The sequence below is a fragment of the Bos indicus genome, chromosome 1 (assembly GCF_029378745.1).
Source record: "Bos indicus isolate NIAB-ARS_2022 breed Sahiwal x Tharparkar chromosome 1, NIAB-ARS_B.indTharparkar_mat_pri_1.0, whole genome shotgun sequence".
Lineage (NCBI taxonomy): Eukaryota > Metazoa > Chordata > Mammalia > Artiodactyla > Bovidae > Bos > Bos indicus.
Window position 1 is genome coordinate 68816240 of NC_091760.1, and position 22904 is coordinate 68839143.

Here is a 22904-nt window from a genome sequence, read left to right on the forward strand (position 1 = left end):
GCTTGCCAGTTGGTGAAATCTCAGACCCTCCACGATTATTGACTACAACCTAGAGAAGAGACAATGACAAAATGTCTCCCCCGCTGACCCTGCAGTAAAGATCTTAACTGTCATCAACCCTATCACAGTCTGTCCATACTTAGTCTGATTTTGAAAAGAACTCTAAGTGAAGAATTTTTATTTCCTTATTTATTCATTTTGATTTTCATCTTCCTGATTTTAATCAAAAGTTCCATTCACTGAGGTCCTTCTAAAGCTTCTTTCCAACTTGAAGGTCCCCTTTTCAAGCGCCCCTATCTGAAATGCAGGCCAAGGTCTCTTCTGCTCCACTCACTTCTCCCACCAGCGCAGGCAGACCCTCCTTCTAAACCTAGATTCTCATCCATAGCACCAGACACCAGTTTGAACTGTATAAAATTCCTGACAAGCTTCTGCCTTCCTTCAATTTGTGATCAAGAGCACAGCAAGTCCTACCATCATCCTAGGAGGCTCTCCAATCTCCCTTCCCCCTTTACTGAGAGCACTGGGTGGGCCTCTCATGCTAACTCCCCTCTGCCTCTAAAAGGTGGGGATGTGTACCCATGGGATGTGACACAGCTGAAGGTCAGCAGGACGCCAAGTGGTGTGGTTAGAAAGAAGAGATAAGAACACCCACGGGCTGCTGGGAAATCTGGCTTAAAACTGGCAACACTGTAAACCCCCAAGCAGATAAGTGACCGGGAATTTTCATCATTTTCTCTCTTGGATATTTTCTTGCATCTTATATGCACCCTCCCTCTCTGCCACAAAACTGGTTATATCTCGGTCTCAGCATCTGGCATTAAATTATACCATGATTCTTTTCAAAAATAAAAAAACAAGGAAGCCAATAAATCTCTTGAACTACAGTGCTTTTCTCTTATTCATCTTTTTTAATTTGGGGAGCTTTATTTTTAGATTTTACTGTCTGAAGATTTCTTACAATATTTTTAAGCATGTGACTGGGTATCCCAAGACCTCAACATCTGGTCATAAGTTACTTGCAGAACTCTGACATAGTTTTCTTTATTTTGAAAAAGTAATTAATCTGTGATGGCTTAATGGACACCAAATGAATAAAAGCAGCTTTTATCTTAAAAGCGTTTCAGCAGTCAGCATGGGCTTTATCAGGCCCCGTGATCAGGGATCACCCAGAAAAGTTTAGTACTTATTAATATGTTCCCAGGATAACTCCATGGAATGGGTCCTTGGTTTGTAGGCTTGTTACCACATTAAACTCTCACCCCACACCCAGAGTCTCCCTTGTGTTGTGGAGGGCTCTCAGCTTCTGGTCCTGCCTCCTCAGTGTGGCCTCCCATTTCTTCAAAGCTTTCACAGTGCCCCAACCAGAAACTGCTTCTAAGCTCTCCTGTGATCCCACAGGTCCTCTGTTTCTACTATGTCTGTGTAAGAAACAGACAGGATCCAAATCTTATCCCAGATCCCAGAGAGATGAGAAAACTCAGCTCTCTCCCTACACAGATTATCTCCCAGTGCGCCCAGCCCTTAGGGGTTTTGAGGCTGTTTCACAACAGACACTGTCCTCAGTCAGAGATGGTCAGATCTTCACATCTGGTTACCCCCACAGGTACAGATCAATGGAACCCAGTCAATGGAATATTACTCAGCCATATGAAAGAATGAAATAGGGACTTCCTGGTGGTCCAGTGGCTAAGACTCTGGGCTCCCAGTGCAGGGGGCCTTGGTCTGATCCCTGGTCAGGGAACTAGGTGCTACATGCCACAGCTAAAACAAGATCCTGCACGTTGCAACAAAGACTGAAGATCCTGTGTGCTGTGACTAAGACCTTGGCACAGCCAAAGAAATAAATATTTAAAAATTTAAAAAAGAAAGCATGAAATCATGTCATTTCCAGAACATGGATGGATCTAGACAAAGTGAAGAGAGTTGGATGGAGAAAGACAAATACCATATGACATCACTTACATGTAGAATGTAAAAAATGATACAAATGAACTTTCTGAAACAAACTCATATAAACTTAGGGTTACAAAAGAGGAAGGGGGGATAACTTAGGAGCTTGTGATTAACAGATATATACTATTATATACAAAATAAACAACAAGGTCCTACTGTATAGAACAGGGAACTAGAGTCAATATCTTGTAATAACCTATAATGGAAAAGAATCACAAAAAGAATACACATACATACATAATGTATATGTAAATGCATGACTGAATCACTTTCCTCTACATCTGTAACTAACAGAGCTTTGTAAATCAACCACACCTCAATTTTTTACAAAAGATTACTCCCCCTTTTAAGAAGTCTATCAGGAAATGTTTGCTAAAGGTCAGTGCATCATCTGTGAGGGGCCCCGTGGCTCAGACTTTAAGGGACCCCGGAGGAGAGCACCAAGTTCTGGGTGCTCTGCACTGATCAGGTTCACAGCTGTATTTGCGAGGCCCCTCCTCGTCAGGGAGGGAAAAGAGTACTGGATGGTTTCTGCAGTCCCTTCCACACTAGGTGTGGGTCTTCTACCGAAGTTTGTCCTCTTTTCGTCATTGCGAACTTCCCTGTCTGGAGCAGAAAGCTGGTAACTGCACGGAAAAGGCTTCGTGCACGGCCCGCTCCTCAGCCCCAGTAGCTCTACCTTCAGCCCTATTTTAGCTGAGGCAAGCCTGCCTTTAAATAAAGGGACTTGCATTAATTTCTCCCACCTTTGATCTTCTGCTTCTGCGACTTCACAAAGTCATGGCTTTAAGGCTTTCCCTGCCAAGAGAGCCATGCTCAGACATACAGAGTATTCTCTTTGATCCAGTCCCCCCGAATCCTAAAATAATGCCTCCCATCTCACCTGCAGGTTCTGTATTTTCCTTCAGGCAGTGATAGGAGCTTTTTTTTTTTTTTAATCAGCCAATTTAGAGTCCAACCTCATCGTCATTTTTTTTTAATTCCTTTAAAGTTTTGAGATTTGTTTTATTAACAAAAGACCAGCACCTACATACTTCTTTTTTTTGTCTTTCCAAGTATTCTAAGAGGCTATTCTCTCACTTCAGTGATGGGTCCATAGGTCAAAGGAGCTTTAGAATCATGGGGGTGGGGGAAACAATCAGTTCTATAAAATCACAGGCCACGCTTCCTTTCACTAATTCCTCTTTTCCCTCCTCTTCCTTCTCACACTCTTTGCTTCACCATAATTGGTTAAAGGCTCCGTCAGCCTCCTTTGCACGGAGAGCAAATGGATGGTCCCAGGCCGACACTGGCCGAGGACCCCTGAAGTACTTCCAAGCCTGACGCTCAGCATGGTGACAGTGGAAAACCCATCTCCCTCACTGGCTGCAGAAAGCAAAGAACCCATCCACCCCTCATCACACATGGGAAATCCGCAAAGATCACCGACATGTTTGAAATACTATTGAGAAATATATTTGGGGATGTTATTTGAATTATTCACCATTGTACAGCTGTCCAAAGAAGGCACCATTTAAACACTCACTGTTACCCTTGCCCAGGACTTCTCACTGAGCAGACTGGAGATGGCCACGCCTGTGCAGCGCGGCCACGGGTGCTCTCGGTCAGGACCTAGAATAGCTGGGCCCACATTAACGCAGAATTCCACCTGTGCTCCAACCCCAACAAGCGCAGCCTGCCAAGGAACCACAGAGTCAAAGGGGAAACCAAAACCGAATGGGGAGCTCAACACAGCAGGCTCCTGGAGCAGTAGAGGAGGAAGTCTGGGGCAGTTTGGAAGCCTGAAGAGCAGAGTAGAGGCCAGGGCACCCAGGGCATTTAATCAATCTTGATTCCTAGCTGGCTCCATTGATGGCTCCCACCAACCTGACCGGTTCTAGAATTCCGACCAGCCAAGCCATGGTCAGAAGATAGCGCTAAAGCACCCTGACTTCCCCCTCACTGCCACCTGCCTGGGCCCCTGGCCAGGTGTCATCTCACCTTGAGGGCAGTGGTCCCTCCTGGCTGCCCAGGAAGGCACACAGTTCCCCTCTCCGCAGCTCCTCAGGGTGGGCTGAGGGGGAGTAGTCAACAGCATAAACTGCACACTCACCAACAGGCGGCTCTGCTGTTTGCTGTGGCAACTGGGCCGGGAGGACAAGGGAAGAAGTCCTGGAGGGCTGCCTTGCTGGGGAAACCTCAGCCAGGATGCTCCTGAAGAGTTCTGAACTCTAGCAGGGGCAGCCGATTTAGCAGCCCCCTGGGCAGTGCCTGGCAGAAAGGAGCACAGGAAAAGCCGAGTCAGGGACAGACACACCAAAGGGAGAGGGAGCGGCCAGCCGGGAGGAGCCCATCAGCGGAGTGGCTGGTGGAAACATCCCAAGGACAACAATAGTTGCTTTTATGACTGTGTGTGGGGGTTATGGGTTTAGAGTTCAGGAACAATAGTTACGAGGAGAACCAGAACGAGGTGCTTTCTTCCTCCACAGAGGACCGATGCTGGAACGCCAGGGAGGATGGAGCTCGGTGAGGCTTTAGGGTCTGGGAGAGGCCATGGCAGGCGTGGGGAGGAAGGCCACCTGGGACGCCTCTCGGGAGGCTGTTGGGGCCTCTGGAGGGACATGACCAGGGGAAGAGTTACTGACAGCACAGGGAGAAAGTACCCACAACTGGGAGAAGACTGTCCTCTGGAATGAGTGAGTCCCCACCCCGACAGCCCCCGGACCCAGTCCACATCCACGCCACAGGCAGGCAGCCCTCATGGCCCACCCCTCAGCCTGACCCAGGCTCCTGAAACTTACTCCTTCTCCCCACTTTAGAAACCTGTTTCCCACCAGCAGCAAACCTCATATATTCCTTAAGAGAGAAACAAATACCTAGAACATGCAGTAAATCCACTGTATCACAGGAACAAATGACTGACCTCTGAGCCCTTCATGTGCTGCCCTTCCAGAAGGTGCATCAGTAAAGCTGTGCAGGTCGCTGCATTAGTGTCCGACTGTGTACAACCCTATGGACTGTAGCCTGCCAGGCTCCTCTGTTCATGGGATTATCCAGGCAAGAATACTGGAGAGGGTTGCCATTTCCAACTCCAGGGGATCTTCCTGACCGAGGGATCAAACCTGCGTCTATTAAGTCTGCCTCATTGGCAGACATGTTCTTTACCCCTAGTGCCACCTAGGAAGCCCTATTAGTTGGAATCTTTGTAAACTGCCCTGGTGGCTCAGATGGTAAAGCGTCTGCCTACAATGCAGGAGATCTGGGTTTGATCCCTGGGTTGGGAAGATCCTCTGGAGAAGGAAATGGCAACCCACTCCAGTACTCTTGCCTAGAAAATCCCATGGATGGAGGGGCGTGGTAGGCTATAGTCCATGGGGTCGCAAAGAGTCGGACATGACTGAGCAACTTCACTTTGCTCACTTGTAAACTCAAAGGAAATTAAATAGTCAAGGTGGGAATTTAAGCAGAGAAAGTACTTTCAGGTGGAAAGGTCCTTATACATCCCTTCATCACACAGGACATCAAGAGGGTGAACATTCAGTCTAGGGTGGTGCCCCACCCTCGACTTTGGGTGTACTTTGAAGTGGAAATGGGAGCGACTGGGCCCTCCAAGGAGGGGTAGAATGCCCACCCTGTTACAGTCCTGTGGCTAGACCTTCTTTCCCACCTGCACAGGCAGCTTCAGCAGAAAGCTGATGCCAAGAGTGCTGGCCCCATCTGAACCCACTTTCCTGATAATCTGTGTGGCCCTCAGGACCAGGTAGGAGCTGAAGCAGGACAGCATTTCTGTAAGTAATAGTTTCTGCGTCTCTAATGGCCTAAGCCAGTAAGTCCCAGCAGAACTTCCCTCAACCAAGCAAGCTGGGTCCATCTGCTGCCCCTCTCCTCAAGGATTCTCCACCCTTGGTAAAGGGCTCAGGCACCTGCCACTTGACCTTGACTCCACCTCCAGCCAGAGCACACTTGACACCTCATCCTCACCAGCCACTCCTCCACTGGCTGCCAGCAGGAGGCACCTCCTCCCCTGCTCCTCCTCCTCCTGTGCCTCAGACCACATCATCCTACCCTGTGCACAGAGGAGCCCATTCTATGCTAATTCTTCTGTCCAGCAGATTAGGCTACTCCTAGCTATAATCCTTTCACAACTCAACCTTACCAAGGATTGTTTCTGAAAGGACCCAGAGTCATTCACAAGAAAATATAAAATTAAACTGAATATTTAAAAAGTGAAACTGTGTAAAAGCTGATAATACAAGTAAAATGGTTTCCTAAGTGGATTATGCAAAATTGTCAAGCATTACATCTATCCCTGAGTTTCATGACACTCACAGTAAAAAAGGGAAATAGAATGGGTCACATAATTCTCCATGCTGTGAGGATGCAAAGGCATGTCATAGAGAAACTGGACCTTCCAGGGCTAATCTCTGCAGAGAACGGACAATTCTACCCATAGACTTGTTAAAAATGTTCATTTATTTGGCAAGGAGCCTGAAAGGCTACAGTCCATAGGGTTGCACAAAGTTGGACGTGACTGAAATGAATTCACACACATGCACGCTGGGTCTTAGTTGCAGCATGTGGGATCTTTAGCTGTGGCATGTGGGATCTAGTTCCTTGACTAGGGATCGAACCTGGGCCTCCTGTTGAAGGCTCGGACGGAGTTTTAGCCACTGGACTACCAGGGAAGTTCCCTACCCATAGGCTTTTCAGAAAAAATACTCACTATTTGGCCCCTTTTAAATATCAACACTTACGAAAGCAAGGAAATATTAAAACATGACTTGAGATTTTTGCAGGGAGCTAAAGCAACATGGTTTGGGCAAGGGTCTAGAAGCTTAATACAAGACAGAGTAGTTCTCCAAACTTATGGTTGCCCAGCGCAGGGAGCAGGGAGTAGAGAAGGAATAGTTAGGGAGTTTGCAATGGACACATACATAAGGACCTACTGTTTAGCACATATAACTTTGCTCAAAGTTATGTGGCAGTCTGGATGGGAGGGGAGTTTGGAGGACAATGGATACATGTATAAGTATGGCTGGGTCATTTGAATCTATTACAACATTGTTAATTGGCTATCAAATCAGATCAGATCAGATTAGTCGCTCAGTCGTGTCTTACTCTTTTCGACCCCATGAATCGCAGCACGCCAGGCCTCCCTGTCCATCACCAACTCCCGGAGTTCACTCAGATTCACGTCCATCGAGTCAGTGATGCCATCCAGCTATCTCATCCTCTGTCATCCCCTTCTCCTCCTGCCCCCAATCCCTCCCAGCATCACAGTCTTTTCCAATGAGTCAACTCTTCACATGAGGTGGCCAAAGTACTAGAGTTTCAGCTTTAGCATCATTCCTTCCAAAGAAATCCCAGGGCTGATCTTCAGAATGGACTGGTTGGATCTCCTTGCAGTCCAAGGGACTCTCAAGAGTCTTCTCCAACACCACAGTTCAAATTGGCTATACCCCAATACAAAATAAAAAGTTAAAAAAGAAATAAAGTGTCAGTGACATTGTTATTGCTGTTGTTCAGGCACCCAATTGTGTCTGACTCTTTGCAACCCCATGGACTGCAGCACTCCAGGCCTCTCTGTCGCTCTGCATTATCTCTGCGTGCAAGCAATACAGCAATGACAAATTTTAAAAAAAGACACAGAGGTTCTCAGGGCACCTCACCATGTATTCTTCAGGGGTGGAGGAGCACTAGGAAATGTGGTGGGATTATTAACTGCTATAATGACAGGGTGGGGGGGCAGGCAAGGATGCTAATATCCTACATTAAACAGAATACTCATGATAAAGAATTATCTCATCTAAAATGCTAATTGTGCCCCGTTGAGAAACACTGGAAGAGGAATCAGTAATTAGCACGACTCTTCTAATGCCTTAAATACCAGTGAAATCTTCAGAGAGCTGACAGCAAAGATTACAAGAATGTCCGCTCTGGGACTACAGATGAAGGGGCATGCAGGCTTCTGATGTGTCAGTCTTGCTGGTAGTGACACGAAGACCATCCTGTGAGGGGGTTGGAGCCAGATGAATATTGTTAACTGGGGAGACAGCAGGAAGATGGGGAGCTATAAGGATGCCTGTGGAAAGGGACAAACCTCTCCTGCTTTTCATTTTTTCATATTGGTAAGCGAGGATACAACTGGGACACCAAAACTGCACATCAACACATCACAGGAGAATCTAGTCGAGAGCACTAATTGGGTAGTGTGGTACCCAACTAGCATCACCTGGGAACTTGTTGACAATTCTACCTACTGAAGACAAGAAACTCTGAAAGTGGGTCCAGCCAGGTGTGTTTTAATAAACCCTCCAGGTGAGTCTGAATCAGGCTCAAGTTTGAGAACCACCAATCTAGAAGGTTTAGGGCTAACCATGGCAGTTGGTCGGAGAAGGCAATGGCACCCCACTCCAGTACTTTTGCCTGGAGAATCCCATGGACGGAGAAGTCTGGTAGGCTGCAGTCCATGGGGTCGCTAGAGTCGGACACAACTGAGCGACTTCACTTTCACTTTTCACTTTCATGCATTGGAGAAGGAAATGGCAACCCACTCCAGGGTTCTTGCCTGGAGAATCCCAGGGACAGGGAAGCCTGGTGGGCTGCCGTCTATGGGATCGCACAGAGTCGGACATGAGTGAAGCGACTTAGCAGCGGTAGCAGTAGCATGGCAACTGGTCACCAGAGATATTTTAGAAATGCTGTCTCACCTCTGTGCAGAGTCTCTATTAGACTCTGAGAGGGAGGGGGATGTTGCAACATATCTGTTGCAGGCCAATTATCCAAGGTGGAGGGTCTGAGAAGGAAGACCTAAGTGATGAGAAATGAGACTAAAGAGTGAATTACCAAGGGTCAATTTAAGTCTCAAGTCAGATTAATCATCCTAGAAGTATTTTTTTTTAAATTGAAGAATAGTTGATTGAAATATTATATTAGTTTTAGGTATACAGCATAGTTATTTAGTATTTTTATAGATTATACTCCATGTAAAGGTATTATAAAAATAATGGTTATAATTCCCTGTGCTGTACAATATATTCCTGTTGCTTGTCTATTTTATACATAGCAGTCCATGGGGTCGCTAGGAGTCAGACACGACTGAGCGACTTCACTTTCACTTTTCCCTTTCATGCATTGGAGACGGAAATGGCAACCCACTCCAGTGTTCTTGCCTGGAGAATCCTAGGGATAGGGGAGCCTGGTAGGCTGCCTGCTGTGGGGTCGCACAGAGTCGGACATGACTGAAGCGACTTAGCAGCAGCAGTCTACATCTCTTAAAGCCATACCTCTGTCTTGCCCCTCCCTCTTCCCTCTCCACATTGGTATCTACTAGGTTGTTTTCTTTACTGGTAAGTCTGTTTTTGTTTTGCTATACGTATTTTATTCATTTTTTATATTTTACATATAAGTGATGACATACAGTATTTGTCTTTTTCTGACTTATTTCACTTGCATAATACTCTCTAGGTCCATCCATGTCATTGCAAAGGGCAGAATTTAATTATTTTATGGCAGAGTAATATTCCACTGCATACATCTTTCACACCTTCTTTATCCATTCATCTGTTGATGGACACTTGAGTTTCTTCCATATCTTAGCTATTGTAAATAGTGCTGCTATGAATACTGGGGTGCCCGTGTCTTTTCAAAGTATACTTTTCCAGATATATACCCAGGAGTGGAATTGCTGGATCACATGATAGTTCTATTTTTAGTTTTTTGAGGAACTTCTGTACTGTTTTCCATAGTGGCTGCACCAATTTACATTCTCACCAACAAGGTGTGAGGGTTTCCTTTTCTCTATATCTTCAGTAACATTTGTTATTTATAGGCTTTTTGATGATAGCCAACTCAACATGTGTGAGGTGGTATTTCATTGCTGTTTTTACTTGTATTTCTCTTATAAATAGCAATGTTGAGCATCTTTTCATGTGCCTGTTAGCCATCAATATGTCTTCTTTGGAAAATTGTCTATTCAAGTCTTCTGCCCATTTCTTGTTTGGATTTTTTTTTAAATATTAAGTTGTATGAGATGTTTGTATATTTTAGAAGTTAACCCCTTGATGATTGCATTATTTGCAAATATTTTCTCCATTCAGTAGATTGTCTGTCTTGTTGATGGTTTCCTTTGCTATGCAAAAGCTTTTAAATTTAATTAGGTCCCATTTGTTTATTTTTGCTTTTATTTCTTTTGCATTAGGAGCTAGATTTCCCCCGAAAATACAGCCACAATTTATGTCAGAGTATTCTGTCTACATTCTCCTCTCCTTTATGTTTTCATGTCTTATATTTAGTTCTTTAATTCATTTTGAGTTTATTTTTGTATATGGTGGGAGGAAATGCTCTAATCTCATTCTTTTACATGTAGCTGTTCAGTTTACCCAGCACCACTTACTGAAGAGACTATCTTTTCTCCACTGTGCATTCTTGCCTCCTGTGTTTTAGATAAATTGACCACAGGCTTGTGGGTTTATTTCTGGGTAGAAGAATTTTGCTTTTAATCAAACTTGTACTTCTCTTTGAATAGCCAATACATTTATATGATTCAAAATGCAAAAGATTCAAAGGGTATGCAATAAAAGGTCTTTCGCCCTCCCCTGTTCCTAGGTACTCAGCTCCAACTTCCTTCCCTCAGATCCAGCCGTGACGTCATTGTCTCTTAGGGACATGTATAAAAATATGTACACATACGCTTTTCCCCCACTTTCTTTCTTAAAAACAAATGATAGCATATTACACAATCTGTTTTGTATCTTGATTTTTTCACTTAATATATTTTGGGGATTATTCCATATTAAACACATCAAGAACCACCTAGAAGACTTCCAAGTGTCTAAGAACATATAACACCTCAGGGACATGTGTGCCTTCCCTAAAGAGAAGGAGCATCTGTTAGGCCATTATATGATTCCTGTGAATTTCACAGTGAACCCCCTACAGAGAAATTGTACTAAAATTCTCCATTTGGAGAACTCTACTAGGGCTGTATTTATAAGTTGTTTTATAAAGGAGGAGGCAATATGGAAACTCTGAGGTCATTAAAGTGGATGAGTAACACCACCATATAAGACCAGCAGCCGGTGGGTCACACACCCTGTGATACACAGTAGACGGGAGCTCGAATACTAGGGAGAACTCAAAGCCACGAGAGCTCTCGGAAGCTTTTGCTGCAAGACTAACAGCCGTAAGTCACATTTTATCCACAGGAACTAGCAAAACACATGAAAGGATAAAGACAGGGTCTAGCTAAGAGCACTTAGGAGAGTCAGCTTTCAACACTTAGAATCAGATACACAACACAGGATAAAATAATATATGTAATCTCTATCCATCTGCTAGTTTCAGTTACAGTAACATTTCCTTCAAAATTACTTTTTGTTCTGTCTGTCCTTCAGCACCATCAGTAAGATGTCTTATCCCTCCCTGATTCCTGCCAGATTCATATCAATGTAGACTTTGAACCTAAAGCATGAAGATTTCTGTTTTTTAATTTATTATTTTTTCAGTTCAGTTCAATTCAGTTCAGTCGCTCAGTCACATTCGACTCTTTACGACCCCATGAATCGCAGCACGCCAGGCCTCCCTGTTCACCACCAACTCCCAGAGTTCACTCAAACCCATGTCCATCGAGTCAGTGATGCCATCCAGCCATCTCATCCTCTGTCGTCCCCTTCTCCTGCCCCCAATCCCTCCCAGCATCACAGTCCTTTCCAATGAGTCAACTTTTTGCATGAGGTGGCCAAAGTACTGGAGTTTCAGCTTTAGCATCAGTGCTTCCAATGAATACCCACTGGAATATAATTGCTTTACAATGTTGTGCCAGTTTCTGCTGTACAACAAAGTGAATCAGCGACATGTATACATATATCCCCTCCCTCTTGAAACTTCCTCTCATCCCCCATCCCACCCCTCTAGGTCATCAATAATAGCTTTATTGAGATATAATTCACATACTATATCATTAATCCATTTGAAGTAACAATTCAATGTTTGCTTGTTTTTTTTAGTACAGTCACTGATTTGTACAGCCATCAACTCAATGCATTTAGAACATTTTTATCACCCAAAAAGAAACCCTGTACCTATCGACAGTCACTACCCATAGCCTCTCAAATTCCCCCAGCTCTAGGCAGCACCAATCTACTATCTGTTTCTGTGGATGAAAGATAAGGAGCTTCAACAGTCTCATCGGCAGACTCAACACAACAGAGGAAACAAAATTAGTGATCTTGAAGATAGGCTACCAGAAATGACACAAATTGAAACACAAAGACATAAAGAGGGTGGGAAGAATAGAGCACCTAAGAGTTATGAAATAGTATCAAACTGGTCTGCCATACAACTGGGTTCAATGCCTGGGTTGGGAAGATCGTCTGGAGAAGGGAACAGCTACCCACTCCAGTATTATGGCCTGGATAATTCCATGGACTGTATAGTCCCTGGGGTTGCAGAGTCAGACACTACTGAGCAACTTTCACTTTCACTTTCATGTGTAATTGGAATCCCAGAAAGAGAAGAAATAGATACTGATATGAAAGAAATATCTGAAGAAATAATGCCTAAAAATTTTACAAAAATAATGAAATATACAGATCCAAAAGGTTCAAAGAATTCCAAGCAGTACAAATACCAAACAAAAACAATCAAACACATCCAGATATAACATATTCCAACTGCTGAAAATAAAAGATAAAGAGAAAATCCTAAAGGCAGTTGGGGAAAAGGAGAAACATACTATTTACACAGGATGAGAATTAAGTTTTCAAGTACACTTCTCATCTGAAACAATGCAAATCAATAAACAACAAAATGACAACTTAGGAGTACTGAAAGAAAAAACTTTTAACCCAGAATTCTGCACCCATTAAACTCTCTCTCAAAAGTAAAGGAAAAATAAAAACTTTTAAAAATAAATGAAAACCTGAGAGAATTCATTATAAACAGGCTTGTCCTTCAAGAACTTTAAGTTCTTCAAACAGAAGGAATATACTAAAAAGAAGTTGGATCTAAATAAACTAAGATCTCTAAGTAAATATAAAAGACTTAAAAAAAAAACTAAGTTCTTCTAAAAGACAATTGTTTAAAGTTAAAACAATAGTAATATACTATAGATATATAGGATACATAAAAGAAAAACATATGACAATAATATAAAAGTTGAGAGGGAAGAACTTGGAGTATAGTGTTTTAAGACTTTTATACAATAAGTGGTATATTATTTGAAGGTAGACTGTGATTAAAGATGTATATTGTACAGGGCAGACTAAAAAATTTTTTTAGGAAGTATAATCATTAAGTTAATGAAGATAAAAATAAATAATTACAAAGAAAAGATAGAACAAATGAAACAACTGCAAGGCAGATTTTAATCCAACTATATCAATAATTCCTGGAGAAGGAAATGGCAACCCACTCCAGTATTCTTGCCTAGAGAATCCCAAGGACAGAGGGCCCTGACAGGTTGCAGTCAATGGGGTCTCAAAGAGTCGGACATGACTGAGTGATGAACACACATATAAATAATTATGTTAAATGCTGCTGCTGCTGCTAAGTCGCTTCAGTCGTGTCCGACTCTGTGCGACCCCATAGACAGCAACCCACCAGGCTCCGCCGTCCCTGGGATTCTCCAGGCAAGAACCCTGGAGTGGGCTGCCATTTCCTTCTCCAATGCATGAAAGTGAAAAGTGAAAGTGAAGTCGCTCAGTCGTACCCGACTCTTAGCGACCCCATGGACTGCAGCCTACCAGGCTCCTCCATCCATGGGATTTTCCAGGCAAGAGTACTGGAGTGGGGTGCCATTGCCTTCTCGGAATTATGTTAAATACCAATAGCCTAATCATACCAATCAAAGATTATCAGATTGGATAAAAAAGCAGGAGTCAATCATATGGTGTCTACAAAAAGCCCACTTTAACTATAAAGACAGGGATAGGTTAAAAACAAAAGGGAAAAATATTAAAAATGCAGTTCAATTCAGTTGCTCAGTCGTGTTTGACTCTTTGCCACCCTGTGGACTGCAGCATGCCAGGCTTCCCTGTCCATCACCAACTCCCAGAGCTTCAAGCACCAATCAAAGGAAAACTAAAATGGTTATATTAATACCACACAAGTAGATTTCAGAACAAGGAATATTAGTAGTGATAAAGAGAGTGATTTCATGATGAAAAGGTTAATTCACTAACTATAACACTCCTAAGTGTGTATGCATCCAACAACAGAGACCCAAAGTACATTATTCAAAAACCCTTAGAACTGAAAGGAGAACTAAGTAAATCTCTAACTGTATTTGGATACTTCAACACTCCTCTCTCAGTAACTGATTAAAAGAAAAAAAGTATACAGAAAGTAAGTAAAGATGTAGTAGAATAGAACACCACTATCAACCTACATGACTAAATTGATACTACACCTAAAAAGACAGAATACACATTCTTTTCAAGTACACAGGAAGTATTTACCAGGAGAAGCCATATTCTAGGCCACCAAGCAGAACTGAATCAATTTAAAAGAAATGAAATTATATAGAAATGTTCTGTGAGCATAATGAAATTAAATTAGAAGTTAATAACAAGAAGATATCTGAAAAAGCCCTCAAATATTTGGAGACTAAACACCACACTTCTAAATGACCCATAGATCAAAGAGGAAGTCACAAGGATATTTGAAAACACTTCAAATTGAATGATGTGAAAGCACAATACATCATATTTGAGGAGATACAGCTTAAGTAGCTAAAGTTTAGGAGGAAATTTATAGCATCAAATGCTAATATCAGAATAAAAGAAAAGCCTCAAATCTATACATGTGTATGTGTATATATGGGCTTCCCTGGTAGCTCAGCGGTAAAGAATCCTACATCTGCCAATGTAGGAGACATGGGTTCAGTCCCTGGGTCGGGAACATTCTGGAGAAGGAAATGGCAACCCACTCCAGTATTCTTGCCTGGAGAAACCCATGGACAGAGAAGCCTGGCGGCTACAGTCCATGGGGTTGCAAAGAGTTGGATATGACTTAGCAACTAAACAACACATGTGTGTATGTGTACATATATATACACACACACATATATATATATACACTTACATAAATATAGAAATACATCATTATCATGTGAGGTTTATCCTAGAAATGTAGGGTTAGTTCAACATTTGAAAATCAATCAGTATAATTTATTAATCAACTGACTAGATGAAAAAAACTAGGTGATCATTTCATTAGATGCAACAACAAAAAAAGCACCTGACAAAATTCAAATTCCATGTATGGCTCTGAGCAGCAGCTTTAGTCCGAATGCAAAACACCAGATGGGTTCCAGAAGTCCTCTTATAAGAAAGGTATCAGCTGACATTAGAAGACTGAGTATGACGGGACAGCTACTTAGCAGAGTCTTCAAATACACAATGAAATTATGTTCACAATATAGTTGTTTCAGATAGAGCTGGTTACATACAGGCAGACTTATAATGAAAAAAGAAGAGCTTCACTATTACTGGACCTGTGGGCAAAGCCCCATTTGAAGTGGGGTTATGGTGTTGGGATACTGTAGTGGGAGTGGAACGTGGCTCACCAGGGAGGGACTTGGGACCAGAATGAGTGACGGAATCGAGACTCCTCTATTGCCAGTTTAACAGCTCAAGTCTCAGTGAGCCATCCAAGGGTCAAAGCAGACCTGACTCTCAAGGGTCAAAGCAGACCTGAGTCTAGAAACCAAATTATCAAAGTACAGCTGCAAAAGCCCAGATGAATGTCAAGGGCTTTTGAGAGTCACCCCCGGCTGGGAAGTGCTAACTGGGAGGTCATTTTGCAGTGGTGATGGCCCCTGGGGCCCTGTGCCCAGGGAGGGCTCCCACACTCCCAGGGAACATACAGGCAACCTCCACACGGCTGTTCCCTCACGTTTGCTCTGCGGGAGAGAGCTCCCGAGCCTAGGCCTGTCTGCACTGTGCTCAGCTCCTGCGGGCAGAACACCCTGGGTGCCCACCTGGAGCCCGGGCCTAGGGACCCCAACTGGCATTTTTCGCCTGGAGAGCCCTAATGCGGGGTGGCCCAGCAACTGCTTGCAAAGGCCTCCCGTGGCTGTTTGCTTCCTTCTGCCAGAGCTAGCTTTGCTCCCCGCTCCGGCACTGGGCACGCCAAGGGCAGGCCTCCCACCCCTCGCCAGGGGCCCATGGGAGGTGCCAGGTGCCCTCGGCCAGGTGACCCCAGCATGGCGTCCAGCCCCCTCAGATGCACTCCTTACGCGTCCTTACTCCCCTGCAGCCTCCTTCCCCATGGGCAGGACCACGCTGACCTAAGAATGTGTTTGCAAGGCTTGCAGAGGGCAGACAGACACCCAGCCCTGACTCGGGAATTGAAGCCCTGGGAGCAGGCCTGGAGGTCTGGCGTCTGAGAAGCCACACACGGGCTGACGGGCTGAGAGTCACCCCCAGCTGGGAAGCGCTGCCTGGGAGGTCATTTTGCAGTGGCAATGGCCACTTCAAGTGTACTTGAAGCCAAGAAGATTAGAAGAAACAATCGTCTCTCTTAATACATGCTTGCAAACTGGGGTACAATTTAAAGAAGCTAGATATGTAAGTGACAACACCTCATATGTTAGCATGGTTATAAGGCTCTGTTACCCTTCCCTGTGAGGCAGGATGAAAAAGCTGGGCCTTCTGAGTTATGGGACAGGACAAGGAAGAACGTATACACGGCCTGCCGCAAATAGACCCGTGTTCTAGCAGGCACAGGGCCATGGTGATTGGCTTCACAGGGAACTCAGACCAGTTCCAGAATATCAGGGTAACAGTATACCCAAGAAAGAAAAGGGCCTAAAAAAGAAAGATGCCTCCGGCTTCTTTTGGGGGACTATACAATATGATGGTTTGATATATGTACACATTGTGAAAATATAACCACAAACAATTAACGCATCTGTCACCTCACATAGTTACCGCACATGTTTGTCTGTGGTGAGAACATTTAAGATCTATTTAAATTAGCTAATTTCAAATACATAGTACAGTATTATTATTTTTTAATATTTATTTGGCCAAGCCAGGTGTTAGTTGCAGCACTTGGGATCTTTAACTGTGGCATGTGAACGCTTATTTGTGGCAGGTGGGGTCTAGTTCCCTGACCAGGTATCAAACTTGGGCCCCGTGCATTGGGAGCATGGAGTCTTAGTCACTGGAGCCCCAGGGAAGTCCGTATAATACAATATTATTAACTACAGTCACTGTACCTTAGCTAGAGTCAGGTTACACATCAGGTCTCCAGAATTGATTCACCTGATAACTGAAAGTTTGCACCCTTTGACCAACATCTCCCCATTTTCCCACACAGTCCCCCTCCCCACCATCCACTGGCAACCAAGATTCTCTGGTTCTGTGAGTTTGACTTTTTTAGATTCCACATATAATTAAGGTCATACAGTACAGGTTTCCCCCACTTTTTCAAAGTAGAGCATTTCTATGAAACCTTTAGTAAGCATAAAGCAAAAAAAGCAATTACCTTAAGAACACATCTTGCTAACAGATGCACAAAAATAAATTGAGATAAAGCACAGATGCTCACAGACAAAGTTCAAAGCAGCCTGATGCTGAGATGCTGAGTGCAGTTCCCAGGGTTGGAGCTTATTTCCACTTTCACTGCTCAGGGTGTGTGCTGACTCTTGGACAGTTCACTGAAAAACGAACATGGGCTATTTTCACTTTTTATAGAAGCAAAAATTCTCTTAGGATTTCTTGCGGTTAGCAAAAACAGGTACTAATGTAGTTCTTTCATGGAGAGAAGTGGTGTAAAGGAAACTTTCAAAAACTGGGGAACACCTCTACAAGTCTCTCTTTGCCTAGCTTATTTCACCTAGCATAATGTCCTCCAATTTCATCTATATTGTCACAAATGGAAGGATTTCCTTCTTTTTAATGGCTAAATACTATTCCACTCTATGTGTGACTGATTTGCTTTATCCATTTATCCATCAACCAACACTTAGGTTGTTTCACAATCTTGGCTTGACTTATTGTGAATAATGCTGCAGTGAACAAGAGAATGCAGGTGTCTCTTTCAGATACTGAGTTCATTTCCTTTAGATAAATACCCAGAAGTAGGATTGCTGGGTCATACAGTAGTTCTATTTTTAACTTTTTGAGGAAACTCCATATTGTTTTCCATAATGGCTAAACCAATTTATATTCCCACCAACAAGTGTACAAGAGTTCCCTCTTCTCCATACCCTCACCAGCATTTATTACTTCTTGTCTTTTTTGGTTGGAGAAGACTCTTGAGAGTCCCTTGGACTGTAAGAAGATCAAATCAGTCAATCCTAACGGAAATCAATTCTGAATATTCATTGGAAGGACTGATGCTGGAGCTGATGTTCCAATACTTTGGCCACTTGATGCAAAGAAATGACTCATTAGAAAAGATCCTGATGCTGGGAAAGATGGAAGACAGGAGGAGAAGGGGATGATGGAGGATGAGATGGTTGGATGGTGTCACTGACTCGATGGATATGAGTTTGAGCAAGTTCCAGGAGTTGGTGATAGACAGGGAAGCTTGGTGTGCTGCCATCCATGGGGTCGCAAAGAGTTGGACATAAACATGACTGAGTGACTGAACTGGTCTTTTTGGTAACAACCATCCTAACAAGTTTGAGGTGATATCTCAATGTGGTTTTGAAGGAGATCCAACCAGTCCATTCTGAAGGAGATCAGCCCTGGGATTTTTTTGGAAGGAATGATGCTAAAGTTGAAACTCCAGTACTTTGGCCACCTCATGCGAAGAGCTGAGATGGCTGGATGGCATCACTGACTCGATGGATGTGAGTCTGAGTGAACTTCGGGAGTTGGTGATGGACAGGGAGGCCTGGCGTGCTGCAATTCATGGGGTCACAAAGAGTTGGACACGACTGAGTGACTGAACCGAACTGAATGGCTAGTGATGTTGAGCACCTTTTCAAATATCTCTTGGCCACTTAGATGTCATTTTTAGAAAAATGTCTATTCAAGTCCCTTGCTCATTTTTTGAATTACTTGATGTCCTTGTGGGGGCAGTTTGCTATTGAGCTAGATATACATACGTTCTTTATATGCTTTAGTTATTAATCCCCTTTAGATATATGATTTGCAAATATTTTCTCTCATTTTATAGGTTGCCTTTTCATTTCATTGCATATGGACAAGCAAAATTTTCCCAATACCGTTTGTTGAAAAGACTCTTCTTTCTCCATTGTGTATTCTTGGACCCTTGTCAAAGATTAGTTGATCATCTACATATGGGTTTATTTCAGGGCTCTCTATTCTGTTCCATTGATACATGTCTGTTTTTATGCCAACACCATACTGTTTTGGAAGGGCTGATGCTGAAGCTGAAACTCCAATACTTTGGCCACCTGATGTGAAGCGCTGACTCATTGGAAAAGACCCTGATGCTGGGAAAGATTGATGGCAGGAGGAGAAGGGGATGACAGAGGATGCCTGGATGGCATCTCTGACTCAATGGACATGAGTCTGAGCAAACTCTTGGAGACGGTGAAGGATAGGAAAGCCTGGCGTGCTGCACTCCACGGGGTCACAAAGAGTCAGACATGACTGATTGAACAATAACAATGCTGTTTTGATTACTATAGCTTTCTAATATAGTTTGAAATCAAGAATTGCAATGCCTTCAGCTTTGTTCTTCTTTCTCAAGAGTGCTTTGGCTATTTAGAGTTTTTGGTGGTTCCATACACATTTTAGGATTGTTTGTTCTACTGATATTTCTGTGAAAAATGTCATTGGAATTTTGATAGGAACTGCATTGAATTTGTAGATCATGTTGGGTGGTATGGATGATTTAATAATATTAATTCTTCCAATCCATGAATACAGGCTATCTTTCCATTTACTTGTGTCTTTAATTTCTTTCATCGGTGTCTTATAGCATTCAGAGTATAGATCTTTCACCTCCCTGGTTAAATTTATTCATATGTATTTATTTATTTACTCTTCCTGATGCTATTATAAGTGGGATTGTTTCCTTAATTTCTTTTTGAGATAGTTCATTGTTGATGCCTCCAGATTCTGACACAGGTTTTAAAGAAGACTAGTTCCTTCTGCAGCCCTTTTCCAAAGGCCACATCAATTCAGAGAGAAAAATCAAAACAAAAGCCCCAGAGCTAGAGACAGGAAGGAAGGGAAGCTATTCAAACTCCTTGTCCCTCTCCTCCATAGCACACAATAGTTGAGTCCTCTACTAGAGAAGCATAGCTCCAAAAGAATCCCTCTGACCCGGTGTTTTCTGGTTTCAAAGCCTCTGTTTGATCACTGTCACTATGGAGACAAGTCTGGGATGCTCTGCTCTAAGTGAGGAAGCTTATCCCTTCAAATATGCTTCTTGAGTGAGCAACAAAGGAATGCACTGAACCTCAACTAATCTCATATTCTCCTGGGAGACCTCTCTCAAGAGGCCCTTTCCCCCCTCTTGTCCTCACAAACCTCCCAGGTTTAACACTGTTCACCCAATAACCACATTTACATAGAGATTTACAGTTTACTTTGACCCACATCACCTTAATCAAGCCTGAAGGGTCCTCTTAAGTCACATGAGCCTCTTCTACAGTAACTAAACAAGGCCTTTGGTTTTAGGGAGCCCTTCCCCGGAAGGCTAGCAGACATGGGCCCTGAAGCTGGGATGGGACCCAGGAAGGAGGGGTAGGAGGGCAGGAAGTTTATCCGCATGACTTTTTCTTTTCCAGAGGGAAGAATCTGCAGAGGCTTGTAACCCTGGCATGCCTGATGCCCACTCCCTCAAAGCTCTTCTCAGTCTGTTCCAGGCTGTTCTGACTTGGCTCATGTTCTACATCATTCCCAGCCCTAGCTGTTCTAAGAGTGGCTGTCAGCTCTGGGGAATTTATCCTCCCTGACCTCAGATGGGTCTTCCTTAATTATGAGTTCTTAGAGTCAGCCTTGGCTTCCTATAACATAGACATAAAAAGAAAATTCTCCTTTATTTTCCTTTATTTTCTCTCCTCTATGACATCATTCTCCTTCACTTCTAGTCACCACATATGTATGGGTTTGCCCCTCACCAAGCAACTGTCTGCAACACCAGCTGAGTGTCCTACAATTTAACTCAATTCTGACATTCTCTACCTGGAAAGAACATCAGATTCCACAGACTACACCCACTTCATATGGCAACTGCAAGTCTGGCTAGTCACCTGTACTTCTGAGCAATTGGCTCTAAGTCAGAGGTTCCCACACCTGCTCCTTAAGTTTGATCATTAGCTAGGAAAGCTCAGAGAACTCAATAAAACTAATCTAAACTATTAGATTAGTAGTTTATTACATTGGCTATTAAAGAACATGAATAAACAGTCGGATGAAGAGATACATAGGGTGAGGTCCTGAAGAGTCCCAAGCATAGGAGCTTCTGTCTCATGGAGTCTGGAGTATACCACCTTCCTGGCACATAGATGAATCAAAGAAGGAGCTCTTCAAACACCATCCTTTTGGGTTTTTATGGAGACTTCCTATCATAGGCATGATTGATCACATCATTGGCCATTGGTGATTAAGTCATTCTCTAGCCCTTTTCCCCTCCCCAGAGGTCAGGAAGTAGAACTGAAAGTTCCAACTCTAATCACCTGGCTGGTTCTGCTGGCAACTAGTCCTCTTCCAGTGGTCTTCTAGGGGCTTTCCAAAAATCACCTCATGAATATATGCTCTGTGGTCAAAAGAGGCTCGTTATGAATAGCAAAAAACACCCATTTCATCTTTATGCTCTAGAGCTATTTAAGGAGTTAGGAACAAAAGATGTGCATATAGCTCTTAGCACTTAAGAAATTACAATGGTTTTAAGAGCTAATTCCAGAAAACATGACAAATTTATTACATCAGAGTATCACAATAGTGCTGTACCGTGCTTAGTCACTCAGTTGTGTCCGACTCTTTGGGACCACATGGACTGTAGCCCACCAGGCTCCTTTGTCCATGGGGATTCTCCCAGCAAGAATACTGGAGTGGGTTGCCATGCCCTCCTCCAGGGGATTTTCCCAACCCAGGGATCAAACCCAGGTCTTCAGCACTGCAGGCATATTCTTCACCGTCTGAGCCACCAGGGAAGCCCATAGCTCTTAATAGTTTCATAACATTGGGGAAGTAATTTAACCCTTTTTTAACATTTTATTTTTAATTGGGGGATAATTGCAATATTGCTGGTTTCTACCTTTCTAAGCCTGTTGCTGCCTCTGTAAGATGGGAACAAATACGTCTATCCAGTGGGTCTGATGATAAGGACTGAGGCCCAGATGCCTTCTACAACACTTAGTTCCTTTGCATCCTAGCTCACTCTGCCCTCAGGCCGTAGGGAGACTCCAACCTCTTAGGAAGGCTCATAACACAAAGGTAAAATGATGTATCAACCTCTCGTTCACTTCTCTAGCTTCTGTTTTGTGGTCACCTAAATAATTTCTGGTTGATGTGTAATTCTTTTCCTTCAGTTTTCAAAACAAACAAATAAGGGAACCTGTTCCACTTCATCTGTTTTTATTATGAGAAGCAGTGAAGAACAAAGATTATCCTAGGAGGCAAAACTTCTGGGTTCCCGTCATCCCTGCTCACTGAGTTCCTCAGCCTCTTTAGTCTCCAGGAGTTTCTTTCTAGATAACTCCTTTGCCTTACCTCCCAGAGGAAAGCGGCTGGATAGGTTGCTCCGTTACAGGCTCTTCCCACTCTAAGATCGCCCTTAAGGGAGTAACAAACATAAAATGGGAATAAATCAGATTTTGCTGAGAGACTGGTCTTGCCCTCTAGGAGTATTCTAAAATCAACCCCCACTTCTTAGAATAAACATTTCATTTGGAAATAATTTTAGATTTTCAGAAAAGTTGCTAAGATGATGCAGAGAGTTCCTTTAACCAATTTCCCCTAATGATAACATCTTACATTACCATGGTACATTTGTTAGAACTACAAAACCAATGTTGGTACACTATTATTTACTAA

The 22904-nt window shown here is 43.3% G+C and overlaps 1 protein-coding gene across 2 annotated transcripts in view; it reads right to left on the reverse strand.

Annotated features, from left to right (window-relative positions):
- Positions 1 to 22904, reverse strand: part of MYLK (myosin light chain kinase) — a 279384-nt gene that overhangs the window by 217693 nt on the left and 38787 nt on the right. Inside the window, exon 1 of one of the 2 annotated variants that reach the window (XM_070788719.1) lies at positions 4049 to 4179. The exons of the other annotated variant lie outside the window; for it this stretch is intronic. The gene's annotated coding sequence lies outside the window, so the exon portion shown is untranslated. Of the gene's footprint in view, positions 1 to 4048; positions 4180 to 22904 lie in introns of those variants that run through there. 2 annotated transcript variants of the gene reach the window in all.